This window comes from Balaenoptera physalus (genome assembly GCF_965194825.1).
Source record: "Balaenoptera physalus genome assembly, chromosome: 1".
Lineage (NCBI taxonomy): Eukaryota > Metazoa > Chordata > Mammalia > Artiodactyla > Balaenopteridae > Balaenoptera > Balaenoptera physalus.
Window position 1 is genome coordinate 80,391,643 of NC_138882.1, and position 18,394 is coordinate 80,410,036.

General features: G+C 40.4%; 1 long non-coding RNA gene and 1 pseudogene across 5 annotated transcripts in view; one reads left to right on the forward strand and one right to left on the reverse strand.

The window, feature by feature from the left end:
• Nucleotides 1-18,394, reverse strand: part of LOC309643660 (olfactory receptor 10J1-like) — a 460,112-nt pseudogene that overhangs the window by 230,792 nt on the left and 210,926 nt on the right. The window lies entirely within an intron of this gene.
• Nucleotides 1-18,394, forward strand: part of LOC309644964 — a 60,218-nt gene that overhangs the window by 22,333 nt on the left and 19,491 nt on the right. Inside the window, exon 2 of one of the 4 annotated variants that reach the window (XR_014254677.1) lies at nucleotides 120-5,240. The exons of 2 other annotated variants lie outside the window; for them this stretch is intronic. This is a non-coding gene — a long non-coding RNA (uncharacterized lncRNA). Of the gene's footprint in view, nucleotides 1-119; nucleotides 5,241-5,568; nucleotides 10,886-18,394 lie in introns of those variants that run through there. One more of the 4 variants, XR_014254678.1, reaches the window with a different exon arrangement.

Here is an 18,394-nt window from a genome sequence, read left to right on the forward strand (position 1 = left end):
GGTGCCAGTGGCACGTGTGCAGATGTAATGTGAATGTCTTATAGGACGAGGTGGTCGAGAGGCAAATGCTCTTTCTCCACTCTCTTTTTTCTTGTCTGCTTACTGGATATTCATACCAGTGGTGACACTGGAAACCAAGTCTTGAGGATGGAACTGCCACAAAAATAGAAGGAAACTGGGCATCTGAGTCACTGCTTGGAGTAAAGCTGCCCCACCAGGAACACTTACATCAGACTGGAATGTGAGCAAATAATCCACTGGGACTTCTGGGTTTTCTGGTATCACTTGGATGAATACAGCTGCTGATATTAGCAAACCTTCTCAGGCTATTCTGTTCTCTACAAATTGTGATCATCTAGCTTTTTCTCTTGATCTGTAGCCCTTTCTCTTTTCTCCCTAGGTCCTTTCTACCTTTCCTGCCATTATCTCTTCAGATGAATAATAACATCAACAAAGAGCAAGGAGAATAGAAGAACAATGTTTATTTCATTCATGCATGCATTCATTCCTTTGTTTTTTCTCTGCTTGACTCAACTGCATGATAGTAGCCCAGGTGTTGGATGGGAGCCAAAGACGGATGTATGTAGGTTCTTGGCTTAAACTCTTGTCCTGGATATAAAAAATGTATAAACAGTAAAGACCATAAGTTTCAATGACATGATTTTAAATTCAGACTCCAAAGGAAGAGTGCTTTCTCACCACTTTACATCCATGGAATTTGCTTCATTATTATTTCTTACTTCCCATGTGGCAGAGTGCCCTTGAAATATAAGATTTGTCAGTGGAGTAAGTACCGTATGGTCATTATCTGGTTTATAAAACCAGCACAGGGAGATCAGAGAGTTGTTTAAAACCTAAAACCATGTTGTGAGCCTGGAGCCCAGGCTTAAATATACTAGAATAGAAGAAAAACTGAGAGCCCATGTGTTGAAGGAGAATAACGTTACACATGCAAAGCAAGTAAACAAAAACCTAGAAAACAAAAACAAGCAAAAATAGGAGCTTACAGAATCACACCAAACTAGTGTCTGAGATCTCATAATTTTCCCACGTATACAGATTGTGCTCACAGGTCCCCCCACAATACAATCAAGCAGAGTCTATACTTAAAATGGTTTTCACAGCCTGTTATTTGAGTCATGGTGTTGGGTAAGATTGTGGTTTCTAAACAAGAAAATTACTCCACAGTCACTTAGGGATTAAGGGGCTTCACTGGAATGATAACATGGTTGGAGGGCTCCCTTTACAGTTTCTATCACCAGTTTATGCAGGCAGTAGGGAATCTCACCGGTCTTGAATAATCCTTTAACTTTCTAAGAGCCAGTTACCTGGCTCTTGGAGGAAGAGCTTCTTATGATGTGCTGGAGTTTGGACCAGGCTCTGTTGTTTGAATCCTGACTCTGCCACTCAATGTCTCTATGACACTGGGTGAATTACAAAACCTCTCTCTGCCTCACTTCCCTCATCAGTAAAAAGGGGATAATCATACACCCTACCATCTAGTTGCCAGAGGGATTAAATGAGCCAATAGGGGTAAGTCATTAGAACAGTACCTGCTAAAAAAGAATCAGTTGCCTGCAGATATTAAGGTTCTGACTCAGGTTCCTTCAGCCTTATTTGGAGGACCCTCACAGCACTAGTGTCCATGACCAGCCTTTCCCTTCCAAGTCACAGCTAGTTCCCTCCTTCTCTCTTGAGCTGTCACTCTCTCCCTTCATCTTCTCCTCATTGATTCTCTCTGTCTTCCCTGCAATCATGTCCTCCTCCCTGGCAGTTCTACACATGCCAGCCCAGTCTTCCACATCTGGCCCAAGAGTTATAACAAAGAAGGATTTTCTTTGAAATTGGTGTAGGGATACTAAATACCTAACATTTTTCACAGCCAGCTCCTTGGCAGGGAAGGACAGTTTAGTTTAGGAACAAAAGACAGGCCAATAGCTGTGATAATGACACAGGTGATCAGAAAGACGGGAAGAGGTGGCAGAGCAAGCTGCTCCAGGATCCTTGTGCAAGACAAGTTGCACATATCTTGTCTGCTCAACTAAAAACTGTAACCAGTTAACCAAATTGCATATTTAATAGATAACATATAACTATACAGTAAAAGGGAATATTTCAAATGTCTTTTGCACACAAGAGTCTGACTCACAGAATCCATCTTTTGGTGGCAGGTTTTCTAAGGACAAAAAGAACTCAAGGGAATCCTAAACTTCACTCAGTTGTTTTATTGCTGATGTTATAATTTTGAAATTATTGTATGCGTGTTGTAGAATAAAGCAAATAAGCAGGGAATTCCCTGGCAGTCCAGTGGGTAGGACTCTGTGCTTTCACTGCCGAGTGCCTGGGTTCGATTCCTGGTCAGGGCAGTAACATCCCACAAGACACATGGCGTGGCCTGAAAACAAACAAACAAAAAGCAAATAAGCAAAACTGTTCTTGGTGTTAGGATTCAAGTTTTTCAGTGTCTGAGAAAAGAAAAATAAAAAAGAAACAAAGAAGGTAATGGGGAGAACCCTATAATATAAAATCTGAGTGGGAAATATCAATAAGAGCATAAGGTTATATATAATATCATCTACATGTAGTCTATATAAAATATAGCATGTATACAATATAATCTGTATAATTTATATTTATCTGCATATAATCTGTAAGTATTATATATCTCTATCTCTATCTATCTGTACACATATACATATATGTGTGTGTTGAGAGGGACAGGGAGAGAAAGAAAATGTGGGAATATGCTCTGTTCAATGAAAGAGCTTAGAAATCAATATACTCCAGTAGCAATGAGCGCACCTGACATTCAGGTATTGTTTTCTGAAATACCATTCTCACTAGAAACAACCAAGGCTCCTTAGAGAAATGGCAAGTTCTAGGTGTGAAGCAGGGAAAATTTAAAGTGAGCTTAAGATGTCTTAGTCTTTCAGAATAGAAGGAAATTCTGAAGATTAATCGTCTTGTTAAAAGGACAGAGCTCTCACTGGCCAAGTTTGGGACAACATGAGCCTCGAAAGAATAAAGCTTATGATTGATCATATCAATCAAAATGAGTCCATAATGATATTCAAAAAAAAAAAGATAAGAAAAGAAAAGGAAAAACAAAAAAAGAGAAAGGGGGAAATAAAAAGCTTATTTGCTACAGTGGAGATTCTTAGTACACCAACTCCTTATTCTGAAAATTAGTAATTAAAAAGAAATAATTAAGCTTTACTTTGTATTAGTCTGGATAGGTAGGTTATGCCACAACCTCAAAATCTTAGTGGCTTGAAACAAGAGAGTTTATTTTTCACTTTCACTACATGTCTGCCTTGGGTTAGCAGGTGTTCTGATCTATGTCATCCTCACTTAGGGACGCAAAGTGACAGAGACTCAATAATTTAGAACGCTGCTGTGGCAGTGGAAAGGAAGGTGCTGGAAAATACACCACATGTCTGTGCATATTTCCATGGCCCAAGCAAGTTATATGGTCATGTCCCAATTTAGGAAGGTAGAAAAGTTCAATCCCACGATGGCAGATTGTATAATTTTTTTAGGAAATAACTTTCTTCTCCCCTTTTCCCCAGGAACAGAGTAAACTTCCTCTCTCTACTGATTCTGTGACTTGCTTTGGTTGATGCCATGTGGGTGGAAGTGACAGCACACTGGCCTGGAGCAGATGCTTTACAAGGCATCTCAGCCTTTTACTCTCTCTTTAGAGCTCATGCCATCCAGCAAGAGAAGAGCAGGCCCCCAGGAGCCATTGCTTCTTTTTCAGACTCCTGGTTTGAGAGACACATTACACTGATCTGGAGCCTGGGGCAAAGCCCAGAAGAGCTACAGCTGAGCCACAGGCAAATCACAGACTTGTGAGCAAGAAATGTTTGTTGTTATAAGCCAGTAAGATTTTGGATTGTTTGTTACTGAAGCAAAAGCTGACTAATCCACCCATCGTGGATTAGTCCTTCCTTCTAAGTATTTCTTCCTTCTACTCAGAAGGAAGAAAAAGATGGAATATTGGTGGGTAGCCCAAATGACCACTGCATTGCCTTTTAAAGGAGGAAGTGATGTATTGCAGATTGCCTGCTAATAAATATAGAAGGAATGATACCACTAGAAATCACCATTTTGCCATCCTGAAATAATTAATTCCAGCAGTTATTATCAGTGAATTTGGAACCATTAGGTGAAAGTTTGTTAGGAAATAGAATGTTTGTATGATGCTAAGTATCATCCTATACATTACTTCCTGTTTGCAAAGGGTTAAGTGTACCTTTAAAATATAGAGGGCTGTTGGCATCAAACTACCTCACTGATAGTGGACCACTTGACATTGCGTGCCTCTTGGTGTGATGCAATGTGAAGCAACAGCATTGCCTTTGAAATACCCTTGCCTAAAATGTTTCATCTGTATTTAATCAAGACTTTAGTCCAGAGTTCCAATATATAGGGAATACAGGAGACACAGGAGCATGTTAAACAATGCTGCAAGAGACAATGCATCAGGAATATGGTAATTTTATAAGGTGATTGTTAGAATTTCTTCAAAATCCCCATGTCAAGGGTATTAAAAAAAAAATATGTGTGTGTGGGTGGCTGTTCTGGTTTAAAAATAACAAAAGATATAAAACAAATGTAGTGCCTAAGACTTTGATTGGATTCTAGTGTGAAAAAACTCACTATAAAAGCAATTGTTCATCTGTTTGGGAGATTTGACCATATGGCCCAGTAGTTGCTTGATAACAGGGTGTTTTTGATAATATTCCTAGGTGGTGATAAAGGTATTGAGGCTCTATAGAAGACTTTTTTCCTATAGGAGATATATGCTGAAGTATTTAGTGGCTAAATATCATGATATCTAACCCAGTTTCAAATGGTTCAGCAGTAAATTTATACAGATAAACACCAACATAATGTTTACCATTCAGGCAAATTGTTAACATTTCTTGAATCTAAGTGATGGGTATACAAGTGTTCATGATCTTATTCTTTCAAATTTATATTTGAAATGTTTTATATAAAATTTTTCATATCAAAGACCTGAGGGTGGAATTCAAATCTGTGCTCAAAATGTCATCCTGATCCAGAAGTCTAGCAAGATAAATGTGATCTCAATTTGTTTTCTTTTACTTGCTTCTGAGCCATTTTATTTTAGGGGTTCTGAGCCTGAACCATTGCTGTTGACCTTCTGCATCCTCCATTTTTTTCCCTTGTACAAAGAACCATCCATTGATTTAGGGAAGAAGATCAATAACCACACTTTAGGGCTTCCCTGGTGGCTCAGTGGTTGAGAGTCTGCCTGCCAATGCAGGGGACACGGGTTCGGGCCCTGGTCTGGGAGGATCCCACATGCCGTGGAGCAAGTGGGCCCGTGGGCCACAATTGCTGAGCCTGCGCGTCTGGAGCCTGTGCTCCGCAACAAGAGAGGCCACGATGGTGGGAGGCCCGCGCACCGCGATGAAGAGTGGCCCCCACTTGTCGAGGCTAGGGGAAGCCCTCGCACAGAAACGAAGACCCAACACAGCCAAAAGTTAATAATAATAAATAAATAAATAAATAAATAAAATTTATTAAAAAAAAAATAACCACACTTTACTTGACTTAGGACCCACCTGGAGAAACCATATTTTACTGGATAACCCAGTGCTTCTCAGTTTGAAATAAGCATTTATATACAAAATGCACGAACTTGATGTGTTATTATTTTTCCCATATTCCCAGCTCTTCTGCCTCATAAGATGAAGCATTTCTCTTCTTCTTTATAGTTAATGTCACGTTTGCTCCAGGGCACATCCTTTCCTGATGCCTTTGGGACCCTGATCTGCTCTTCTGTTATTCTCACTCTTTCATGAAATTTCTTTTGACACTTGGCCTTCAGCCAAACACACACACACACACACACACACACACACACACACACAACTGTCACCTCCATATAAAGCATAGTTTATTTTTCTGCTATCTACTAAGCCTCCCAAGATGTATTGACCTATTTCTGTTCTTCCCTTGGCTGCAAAATTTCTGTTAATTACTGTCTATAAAAGCTATTGCCATCCCTAGCTACTTATTCATTACTCTCATTCATTTCTGAAACAACTATTGCTGAAGTAACACAAAAAAGCAACTTGGTAGTGGAAACCAATTTTCCAATTTTCTGTACTCATCTGTATTTCTATCTCTACAATTTCTTTAAAAAAAATTCTCAGTACCTCTTCCATCTTAAGTTTTTTTCTCTGCAGCATCCAGATTTCTCACTACAGTTTCAGAAGCTGCCAAGTGACTATGGAAGGCCTGAGGTGCACAGACCTTTTCCAAGCTGGATTGGTCACTTCATTGGACCCTTTCCTATCAAACCCAAGGCCACAGGGGTTCTATGAACTCAGGCTGCTGTCTTCTTCCAGGCTCAGTTTTCCTCTTTCCACTTTAAACCCTTTGTGCTCATGTGCGTTTTTCCTCTATTGCCATTCTGTTGCCTTATGCCTGGGCTCCTTCTCAGTGTAGTCCTTCATACTGACTATGTGTGATGTTTTCTTAGCTTTGATTTGAGTTTGTCCTGTTATACCGTCTCTCGGGTCTCTCTGTCTCAGATTCATTCATAACATCCTGAAGTCCATGGTTTCACCCTTGCATTGCATTCAGGTTCCCAGAATATCACATGGGGCCGAGTATAATGGACCACCCACCTTTCTGATAAAAGGTAATCATGCACAACAGCAGTTTTACCTAATAAACATAGTCCTTTGGGCTTCTGTGTCTGGTTGGTGGCTTTGTAGCCAATTCAAAGGTCAGGGATAGAGTTGCTTATCTTGTGCCTACAGACCCAACTTCTACAATCCTAGGAAAAAGATATGATTCCTAATTCAGCTTTAAATATCAGTGGAGGTACAGGCACTCACATTTTGAGGAGAGGCTTAAAAATGACATTTCTGTTATCCTGCCTAAAAGAGGAGACTGAAAAGTGTGTTATACCACTGCACAAGAAGCTGGATTAAAAGGGCAAACTATGCAGGATCCCTGGCTGCCTCATGTGGTCTTTACGAAGCCACTTTCCCAGTCAGACATGGTCCACATGGGCCACAACCATTCTCAGGATACACTGGAAGAGAATGATCAGACATCTTGTATGAGAGTGATTTATGTCTGCTCTTCTAAGATTTGGCATGAGATTGTACGCTCCCCTAGGGAAATTTGAATAAACAGTCTCAGGAGCCATGCAGGTCAGTTGGGCTAATACTGTGAGCTGGTGAAAACCATCTTTGTCCCACTAACCTGGATTTATAATAATGGTCAAGGCCACACCTTCCAGACAGCTTCACCTGGGCTCCTAGCAGGGATGGCTCCAAAGGAAGGGAATAGAGAATCAGTGAAAGTTGTGGAGGAGTGGAGAAGGAATTTCCCTTTGATGCTCATCAAATAGTAGCCTCAGTCCTAGAGTCTGTGCCCCTGGAGAGCCTGGTGGCTCCATAAAGCACATCCCAGGGAAGAAATGCTCTGTTCTTGAGAAGTAATGAGATAAATGGTCAGATTCAGGTCTACTCATCCCTCTTTTCAACTTCCTTAAGACCACGGCCTTGGATACTGGTTCATAACTATAGATTCCATGTGAAGTTGAGTTTCAAGCCATTGGAAATACTTTCTATATCTGGCCTGTTCAGTGGCTCCAGCCACCTACTGAGCCCATGCACACACTACAGGAACCATCCCTATGACGTCACACCCGTAACACTCTGTGTGGATGACCTTTCATCTATCATATGGCTTCCTTCTGCACTTGGACATCCTGGCTGGAATCCTATGCTGCAGTCATCCCCAGCACACCTATACTCTCACCAGTATTGCCTACTGTCACAGGCAGCCTTCCTACTTGTTTTGCCTGTATCTGGGTGTTAACAAATCGTATAGTCGATCAAGGGAAAGGTCTTTTCACAATAGGATGCAGACTTACCTTCACATTAGAATGTGGCTGTGCCTTTCATTATATGCAGTATTTACTCTTGGAACCAGAAGAAGAGCTCTTCTGGAATTATATAGATAAGAATGTTTAGTCCTAAAACAGGTTCCTGTGCCTCAGTTAATCCTGTTGGGTTCTCTGCCCTCCTCTTGAAGAAGGATGGAAATTCAAACTCTGACAGTATGGCTAGAGCCTTATGTAAGTACATGCCCACTATCCATTCTCACTCATTAAAATTTTTACAGCTGTGAGGCTGGAGTATTCACGAAGTTCAGTCTTGGGGCTGGGGGAAATAACCACTCAAAAGCGGGATAGTGGTATAGGAAAAGCCTTCCAGACACTCTTAGGGACACAGAAATATTAAGGAATTGCATTCTTTTCAGGATACAACTTTAGTATCTCAGCAGTCAATAAATGTGATTCTTCATAATCCAGTGAGTGAGAGTGACTGCTATCCAGAAGCTCTATCAAAACCTCCCCACACTGTTCCTCACTCACAACAGTCCTTGGTGTGTTTGGACCTGGGCCAACTAGTGCAACACACACACACACAATACATGCGTGAGAGCTTAGACGCCTCACTTTTGGATGATGATGATATGTTCTCCAAACAGGTTTACCTCCGTAATATAAGACAAGATATCCTCTGTGTTTAATGGTAAGCCCCCAAGACTAAAAGGAATATAGCCCATTTGGGGGTTTGAAGGCACTACCAGAAGATCGTATCCCATTAACCACCTTATTGTCCATTTTCCAGTTTCCTTAAGAAAGATCACCTTTCCCTGAAACTTGGCTACAGCACCAGCATTTTTTTTTTTTCTTCTTCTTTTTCAGGAAGTCTTCTCTTGCCCAAATCTTAACCTAACCCAGTGCATCATGTCCTCTCTAATGCTTTTTTTTTTTTAAATAAATTTATTTATTTATTTATTTTTGGCTGTGTTGGGTCTTCGTTGCTGCATGCGGGCTTTCTCTAGTTGTGGCGAGTGGAGGCTATTCTTCATTGTGGTGCACGGGCTTCTCATTGCAGTGGCTTCTCTTGTTGTGGAGCACGGGCTCTAGGCCCACGGGCTTCAGTAGTTGTGGCACACGGGCTTAGTTGCTTCGCAGCATGTGGCATCCTCCCAGACCAGGGATCAAACCCGTGTTCCCTGCGTTGGCAGGTGGATTCTTAACCACTGCGCCACCAGGGAAGTCCCTCTAATTCTTAAAGACAGATATCACACTATAAAACGGGTACCATCCTACTTCAAGAAAATGCCATCTGGGAAAGCTCTACCCTCAAACCTACTTGTTCATTTGGTTTTGCCAGGGTCATCTACCTAGGATGGGAAAAATAACTGCTTACTTTTAAGTTTGCATAGAGACTCTACTTTGAGGGGCCTGCATTCCTAACCCTGAGGCATGATCACGGTAGTGGTCAAGAAAAGTTCAGTTCCTGCCAGATGTGATGAGTTATTTTCTTATAGGGATTTGAATTCCAGATGATGTGCATACCAGGTGGCCCAAATGTCCAGATCCATAGTGGTATGACAATCCAAGTATTAGTCCTCAATGTCCAGGGGCATAACCCAGCTTTCAACCCTATTGTATTCATTAGAGTTGATAGAACTCACTCAAAGCAAGGTTAAAAATGCCTAGTTCAGCACTCTCTGAAAGAACCGTAAGTACCTCCAAGAAATTTCTGAAGAATGGGGAGGTCACTATAGCAGTTCAGCTACTTAAATTTTTAAAAAATGGCTGTATGACAAAAAATGGCTGTATGCAAATGCTATAGCAGTTTAGCTACTTAAAAAATGTGTCTGACCACATAGGTGCTCAACAAATATCTGTTGAATGAACGCATAGATGAATGAATGAATAAGAGCTGATATGTAGGTCTTATGCTTCTGTCAGGTGTCAGTCTGGTGAGCCCCTAATGCTAATTTCCTATCCCTCATATGGTCTGTCACATCTTCTTGTACCTTATATCTGAGCTGATACCATGTTGGACATCATTGCAAGAAGGCTCAACAATTGTTGTTGGGAGTGGTCCTAGGAGAACCGAGATATTACTTTATTTGCTCCCAGCCCTGGAGCTGGGAGATTATCTGGATTCCATAGTAGACCTGCCCATGCCTGCTCTAAGAGCCTCAGTGTGGTACTATTGTGATCATTATTCTAACCAATATCTCTTTCATCCACTTCCACTGCCCTGATTTTCTGGCAGGATTTGTTTGCTCACTCAACTCTCTGCTTGGCAATCTGGTTAAACTTGCAACCTGAACTTCACCCAAGGCTATAAGAATTTATTGGCTCAGCTGGCAGACAGTTAGACAGGAATGTTCTGAGTAGTGGTTTTCAAAATTCACTGTCATCAGAATCACCCTGAAGAGCTTGTTCAGACACAGCCTGCTGGTGCCACCCCCAGAGTTTCAGATTTATTTTGTCTGGTGTCAGGCCCAAGAATTTGCATTTCTCACAAGTTTCCAGGCAATGCAGATGTTGCCACTCCAGCGGCCACACTTGGAGACCCACTACTCCAGATGTGAATTCCCTTGAAATTTGGGAAACAAAATAAAGGAAGACCTCCTTGCTTTCATTTCCCTCTACTTGAAATATCTTTGGCTGAGTTCTCAAATGAATAGAAAAAACTGTTCAGACTTGACTGGAAAAGGAAACAGGAAACAGGAAACTAAGAATTTGGTGGGAGGAGTCTTAAAATCCTGTAATAATTGTGCCTTTTCTTTTCCAGGGCTTAGCACCTAGGTAACAGCAAGGACCACTCCAGTTTCCAAGTGAAATTAGCCAGGGGCACTTTTTCTTTGTTACCTTTCAAATCCTCTTCTTATCATGTCCCACTGTTAACTAATGAAGAGCTTTACCTGATATATCTTTCTGCCCTAAGAAGACTAATAGTCATCCCTGCAGCATTGACTCAAGGACTAGTTTGCTGTGGAATGAAATTCCAGTGAGGTAAGGCCTGTGGGAATTTTTCTAGAAAAAGCTCTGGGGAACCATTTGCTCATTGAAAAATTAGAAAGAAACAATAGCTGTGGGTTTCTGTGGCGGGAAAAAGGAGTGGCACTGACTATATTCCAGAAAAGGAAAAGCTGTGGGTAGTCTGATTCTAAATCTTCAGTTGACTGAGGGAATAGAAGTTAGCTTTTATTTCACCACAACTGAGACTTTAACAAAAGGAAATGCATTTGGCTGTGGCAGGAATTAGAATATATTGTGCAGGAGGTTGATCCAGACTGAGTTTAAAAGGAATTCTGATTTTCTAGATGTGTTGGTCTGCAGGTGTCTTATTGATGTGAGTTTATTTTTAGAGGCTTTTGACTTCTGGCTGAAGGAGGGAAAAACTTTAGGGCTGGGGATCAGTTTCTAAGAAAAAGACAAGAACAATGGCATGACAAAATGCCTATGATGTAATATTAGGCTAAAAGCAGCAGAGTACAAAACTGTATTATACATTATTCTTGATATTAAAAAAATACCTAGCAGATAAAACTCTTCACAGATTCAGAAGGGCAAGAAGTATAGCTTTTAAACTTTTTTTCTGTTACACATTTTAATTTCTATTTCTTATAGTATTACATGGCAGAAAATTTATTTCTGTCCATTTAAGGTTGAACTCCATTTTTCCCACAGTTATGGCTAAATTCCTAGAGTTTGAGGAACCAATTAGATTCATGTGACAACTATTCTTTGAAATTGGTTGAGACATCTTTTATAGCTCTATTAAATACATAATAAATATTTCTAAATTTCCATCAGATGAAGTTGTTAATTGTGTTATTCAACTCTTCTATATTTTTGCTGAATTGTTTTGGCTGCTTGAATCATAATTGATTGAAAAAAGGCATGCTATAATCTCCCACCATCATGGTGATTTGTCAATTTATTTTTGCAGGTCTTTCAATTTTTGTTTAAATCTACTGAGTCTATTTAATAATGTGCGTACATGTTTAGAATTGTTACATTGCTTTAGTGACTTTAATCTTTATTCATTGCATAGGAACTTTGTCCTTAATGATGCTATTTGTCTTAAAGTCTTCTTTGGCTGATATTGCTATATCTATACTGGTTGTCTTTTGGTTAGTATTTGGCTGATGTATCTCTTCTCATTCTTTTCAACTTTTCACTATTTTCATGCTGTAGGTGTGTCTTTTGTAAGTAGCACAGAAGTTGAATTGTGTTGTAATCCAATCTGACATTCTAACTGACAAGTTTAATTTACATGTATTGAGATAATTGATATATTTGGATTTGGTGTGATTAGCTTTATTTTCATATTATACTTCTTCTATGTTTGCTTTCTCCTTTTTAAACATCTTTTTTTTTAGGATCAATATTTATATATTTCCCTTGCTTCTTGTTTCATGAGTCCTATGTCATTAATTCTGTGGGGACAAGTCATTTTCTTAGAGTCCAAGTAAATTGCTACCAGATGTTTTCTCACTCCTTTTTTAAAATGGAGGTGAAATTCACATAACATAGAATTAACCATTTTAAAGTGAACAATTCTGCGGCTTTTACAATGTTCACGGTGTTGTGCAAGCACTACTCTATCTAGTTCCAAAATATAACAAGATCTCTTCTGCTTTGCTCTATAAGGTGTTTTATTAGGCCTCATGCCAGGTTGTTTTAATTTTCTTGATAAAGAAGAGTTCTATACATCCCCAGCATCTCCCAAAGGAGATCTGGACTGCCGTAGGCCTCATTCCCTGTCTACTCTGCTATTAGAATAATCATCAGTCTAATCTGAGGTCAAAATGCAGATGAATGTGCCCAGTTCTACCTGATCTCGCTGTGGTTGTTGTTACGAGCTAGTATTGTGTGGCTTCTTCTAATTGATAAGAGTCTTGTCCTACTGTTTATTTTATTCATTTATGTTTTGCTTTTTAAAAAAATTCAGATATAATTGACATATTATATTAGTCTCAGGTGTACTGACTGTTTATTATAGATGCTGAACACTGGATTACAAGAAAACCACAATCCCCAGTAAGAGTTGTTACTAGAGCTCTACCTGACTCTACCCCACCTACAACATGTTATAGTGAGGATGTGTAATTCCCTGGACCACTAATGGAATGTGTTGCCAGGATCCAGCCCCTCCACCCTCACCCCAAATTTTCCCTGATGTTTTCTAGACATTGTAATTCATGAATGTATGTAGAAAGAAGGAGGATGAGAACAGATGACACTTTGGCCACTAAAATATCAATATTCATGCAAAGAAGGGTTTGATATCAGTTCTACTTGGCACAGACTCAATTTCTCTAATCTGGAGGTGCAGCAATTGGGGGGAGGGACAAGATGTCTCCACACTTTTTGATTTTGGTTTTGGGTAGTAAAGTGTATTAAGGCTACTGGTTGCACTTATCAAGTCATTACCATCAGCTTCTCACATTCTGGCAATAGGTTGACTGATGGTGTAAGATTTTTCTTTGCAAATCTTCACATCTATCTTTGTCTTCACAGATAATTTGCTGGAAAGTTGGGAATAGCTGCATCGGAAGATCATCATAGTTTTTTTTTAAATGACATTTTGAGGTCCATAGGCCCTTGTATACCAAGGGCAGAGCAAGAGGGTCTGAAGGAACATAGAATTTGGGTCTTTTGTGCATAAATGGTGCCCCCCAATTTAGTGACACTTCAGATTCTGGTTCTCAGAGCTTCCATTGAATAAGATGTTGTAAGATGACTCCTGAAGCAAGTTTTATGTGGAAGTAGGGCCACCATGGTCTTGGTCTCAGCCACACTCAGAGATCAGGGAAGAAGCTGAAGGGAAACCCCACTCACTGCCTTGGCCTCTGTCCTGTGAGCTGGTCACTCCCATGGCTTCACAAAGTCACCTGCCCTCCTGGGAGGAAAAACACCTTGGGGTCCTGAAATTCTCTCTTCTGCATAGCTTCTGTAATATGGTTTCCTTTCTTGTTCTCCATGGGGGAATTTAGAGCAGCAGATCTGAATGAATTTCCTGGGTCTGCTTTGAGGTAAGTTGGTAAAGCGTTGAGAAGAGCATAACTCACATGACCTGTGTTTAATTTCTGGCTCCATCATTTAGAAGCTCAATGATTTTCTTTGCTTCATTTATTTTTTTTTGATGTGATCACTACTTGACACATGTTTTTATTTGTTTCTTCCACTAGAATATAAGCCCCATTTGGGCATGGGGTTTGTTTGTCTTTTTGAATTGTATCTCCATTGCTTAGCACACAGCCTGGCACATTGTCATTAATATTTATTGCATTAGGATTGTTTCCTTTTTCTTCTTTTGCTATCCTAAGTAACTCTGAAGTGAGCATCTTCAAATTTTCATTATGCGTAACTCTGATCTGGAATCTTCTTTCGAGTTATTTCACAAGATACATCACAAGTGCAATTGTTAAGTCAAAGTCATAACTATTTTTTGACTCGATATGTATTAATAAATTGCTTTCTAGGATGTCCTGCAAGTTATCAGAGTCTCCATAAAAATATCTGTAGTTTTTAACTTTACTAATTTAATAGGCATAAAATGGTAGTAATTAATTAATTTCAATTTCTTTGATAAAGTTTCTATACTTCCTGTAATGTACCCTTAATCCATCATAGAGGAGGAAGTGAAGTATTACTTCCTATTAAAGAAAAACTGTGGGTTAAGGGTGAAGCCGAATCCGGCCTCTGTATGCTGACACCAAATTAAATCTCGGAGACAGAGTTTTGGGTGAAGTAGAAAAGAATAGCTTTATTGCTTTGCCAGGCAAAGGGGGCCGTAGCAGTCTAATGTCCTCAAAACTGTGTGACCCACCCTGGAGGGGGTAGTGAGGAGTTTTATAATAATTGTTCAAAGAGGGCGTGATCAGTTCGTGAACATTCTTCTGATTGGTTGGTGGTGAGGTAAGTGGGAGTCAGCATCATCAACCTTCTGGTTCCAACTGGTCTGGGGTCTACTTGCTTGCAGGCAGCATTCCTTCGTATGTTACCCGTTAATTTCTCCCACGTGGTGGGGCTTTCAGTCTGTGCAAAACAGCTCAAAGATATTGCTGTGTGTATCCCTTGATGAGGAGCCAGGACCTTGCCCCAAGGCTGCACTATGGTTTCTCTTGACTGTTTGTTTCTCCCTGGTCTGGCATCCCTTCCCATCCCTAATTAGCAACTTCTTGAATCTGCCCATTGGAACTCAGGGAAGGTCATGGAGGCTGAATGAAGCCTATTTCCTGTAATCAGAGATATGGGGGACACAGAAAGGCTTTTGTGCCCAGGAGCCCCCCAGGGCCCTGCTCAGTATCAAGGGGAAAAATAAAACAAACGGGTACTTATTTATGCCATTTTCTCATTTTTCTTTCACGTATCTCATCTTTTCCTTGAAGCCTGCATATGAAGAAATTTTGATGATTTTTCTTTTCACCCCTAAATCATGCCTCTCTTCAGGTCCCTAGCCAGTTCTAGAGACTTTAACATTTTCCAAAAGAGAAAAGGGCTAGGGAGGTTTCTAGAGAAGGTAGAAGAACCTGACTGAGGACCAGATGTTTGGAAGCAAAGCAGCTGAGCATGTTGGTGCGTCTGCAGGGGTGCTGGTGGGAAGCTAGGCTGAAGGGAACCCCTGGCAGTTCTGCTGGGACACAGAAATGTAACCAAACACAGTGTTATAGTCCGTTCTTTGTACCAACCTTTTCCCCATCTCTGCCATCTCCTGTATTCATTTCTCCAATCTCACCTCCACCTGCATGTGGGAGTAAGGGGGTGGAGGTGAGGAAATAATCTTGTCCAAAGGTACATGTGTGTTTGCAAGCTCCCTTATCCAGGAAAATATTTTATGCTATTGAAGTAAATCTCTTGAAATGGCTTTTTTAAAAGGAAGATAATTTATTTTATGTGGCTTGTCTACTCATTTTTAAATCCAGAGGTGTGATTAACATCTTTATCAGTATACATTTTTTGTAAAAATTTAATACTGCCTGTTAGAAACGGTCAGGACACAATTGGAGAGTTTGGACAACTTTGCTATTGGTTGGCACAGACCATATTAAAGCGACGATGATCCCATGACAGAGAAGTTTTTTTGATTTGTATTCAATGAAAGAAACAGAGACTTGAATGAGCAAACGAACAAACAAAAAAAACATTGATTTAACAGACATTTAATCCAAAGCCTTATTTTTATGTCTGCTAGTCAACCACCTAGGGCTGGTGTAGCAGCTTTGCAAAGCCATCTGGGACTCAGGATACTTCTTTTTTTCCACTTAGTCACACATAGGGTGTGCTTGTCACCTTATGGCCACAAAATAGCTCTTTCGATTCCATGTTAGTGTCCTATTCGAAGCAGTAGAAGTGGATGGGCAAAGGGCTTGTCTGTGCCTCCCCTCCCACTCCTTCACAAGCTTTGCTGTGAGATCCTCCCCACAACTTTTGCTGAGTTAACACTGTGTCATGTGGCTCTCCCTATGCATCAGGGAGGCTGGGGAAGGTGGGTGCTGTTTTGTAGGGTTTTTCTCTCTCTTTGCTTGCTTGTAAACTGGACACATTGAGACCACATGGGATAATTTTAGAAAGGAAGAGTGAAGATTTAACACTGAGTAACATTCAGTAACATTGAGCTGCCTCAGAACCTGAACACTTTGCCTTCAGAAATGTGAATTTGTCAGCCATGTGGTCTTCATCACCGTGGAGGTTTGAGTGAGAGGTAATCATTGGGTTTAGAATAAACATTAAAAAGCGACAGGAGTTCAGGTGATGAAAATGTTTTGATTATAAACAGTGGGGATGCTTACACATCATTGCGAATGTATTTAATGCTACTGAATTGTAGACTTACAAATGGTTAAAATGATAAATATTATGTCATATATATTTTATCGCAGTAAAAATATGCAACAAGAGTGATAGCCATTAGACTGGGGGAGAGTTGTAAACTTCTCTGGGTAGGAAGGAAGTAGAGGACCTAAAATGTAATAAGATGTGGTTCTTTGTCTGGGGTGGATTAACCGTGGTAGTAGGGGTGAAATACTCTGAGGGAGAGTAAACAAAGATTCCCTCTGCCCATCCATGGTCCCCTTCTGTCCCTCTTTTAAAGGACTGACTAGTAGCATTGCCTTTTTTGATGTCTGCTGTGGCCTGCAGGCTCACCACTCCTGCTCTAAGGAGTCATCTTGCCAATTGTGTCAAGCAGATTCTTCCCACTCACATCTACAGAAAACCTGGCATACAGTCAGTATTGATAGGAAAAGTAGAGGCTTTTGGGGTTGGAATTGCCTGAAGTGTTAAGTTTTTGATGACTTTTTTTCATCTAAATTACAAATTATCTTCCAGTTTCAACCTCAGGGCACACTGCTTTCTCCCCCACCCCCACCTTTTATTATTTATTTATTTATGTTTAACATCTTTATTGGAGTATAATTGCTTTACAATGGTGTGTTAGTTTCTGCTTTATAACAGAGTGAATCAGCTATACATATACATATGTTCCCATATCTCCTCCCTCTTGCGTCTGCCTCTCACCCTCCCTATCCCACCCCTCTAGGTGGTCACAAAGCACCGAGCTGATCTCCCTGTGCTATGTGGCTGCTTCCCACTAGCTATCTATTTTACATTTGGTAGTGTATGTATTGTGACTTCCCATTTGCTTCAAAGTAAAAACCAGAGGCCAGATAGTGGCTTATCAGTAGGGCCACCAAACATCCGGGTTTGCCTGCTTTAAGATTATTGCCCCAGTGTAATTATTAATAACACCTCTTTTATCCTTGCATGGATTCCAATCTGGACAATAAATTATATGGCCCTTCTACCTGTAAGGCCCTACATGATCTGTCTACCCCTCTATCAACATACTTCTCTGAACTCACCTTGTATTATCTCCCTGCTTCTTGCTCTGCTGTGATCACTCTGGGCTCCTCACTGATTCTTGAACTCATGGGTGTGCTACTGCCCTAGAACCTTCACATGAGTTTTCTCTTTCTGGAATGCTCTTCCCCAGATATCTGCATAATCAACTCCTTCAGGTCTTTGCTTAAATTTTACCTTCTCAAGGAGACATAGACTGCCCACCCAATTTAAAATTGCCATCACTCACTTCCCCTGCATCCCTGACCCCCTTTATTCTGCCCTGGCATTTCTTATAAGTATACTGTCTCACTTACATATATTTGATATTTATACTATCTCAATTACATATCTGTTATGTTTATTGCTCCTCTCCCCCAGCTAGAATATGAACTTCTCCAGGGCAGGGACCTTGTCTTTTTTGTTCTACCATATAGTAGAAGAGCCCGTAATGCCTCACACATAATAGACACTCCATATATGTTTGCCGAATGAATGAGAGAAACAATAAGTGAAAAGTTACGTGATCTGTGGCCCATTTCCTCAAAACCTTGCAGGGTGACTGGCTAGCTATAAAGAGCCATGGTGTTAATAGCTGATGGTTTTACGACTCATTCATTTATTCCTAAACTAGATATTTTTCATTTTTATTTCCCAAAGTAGTATTGGAAC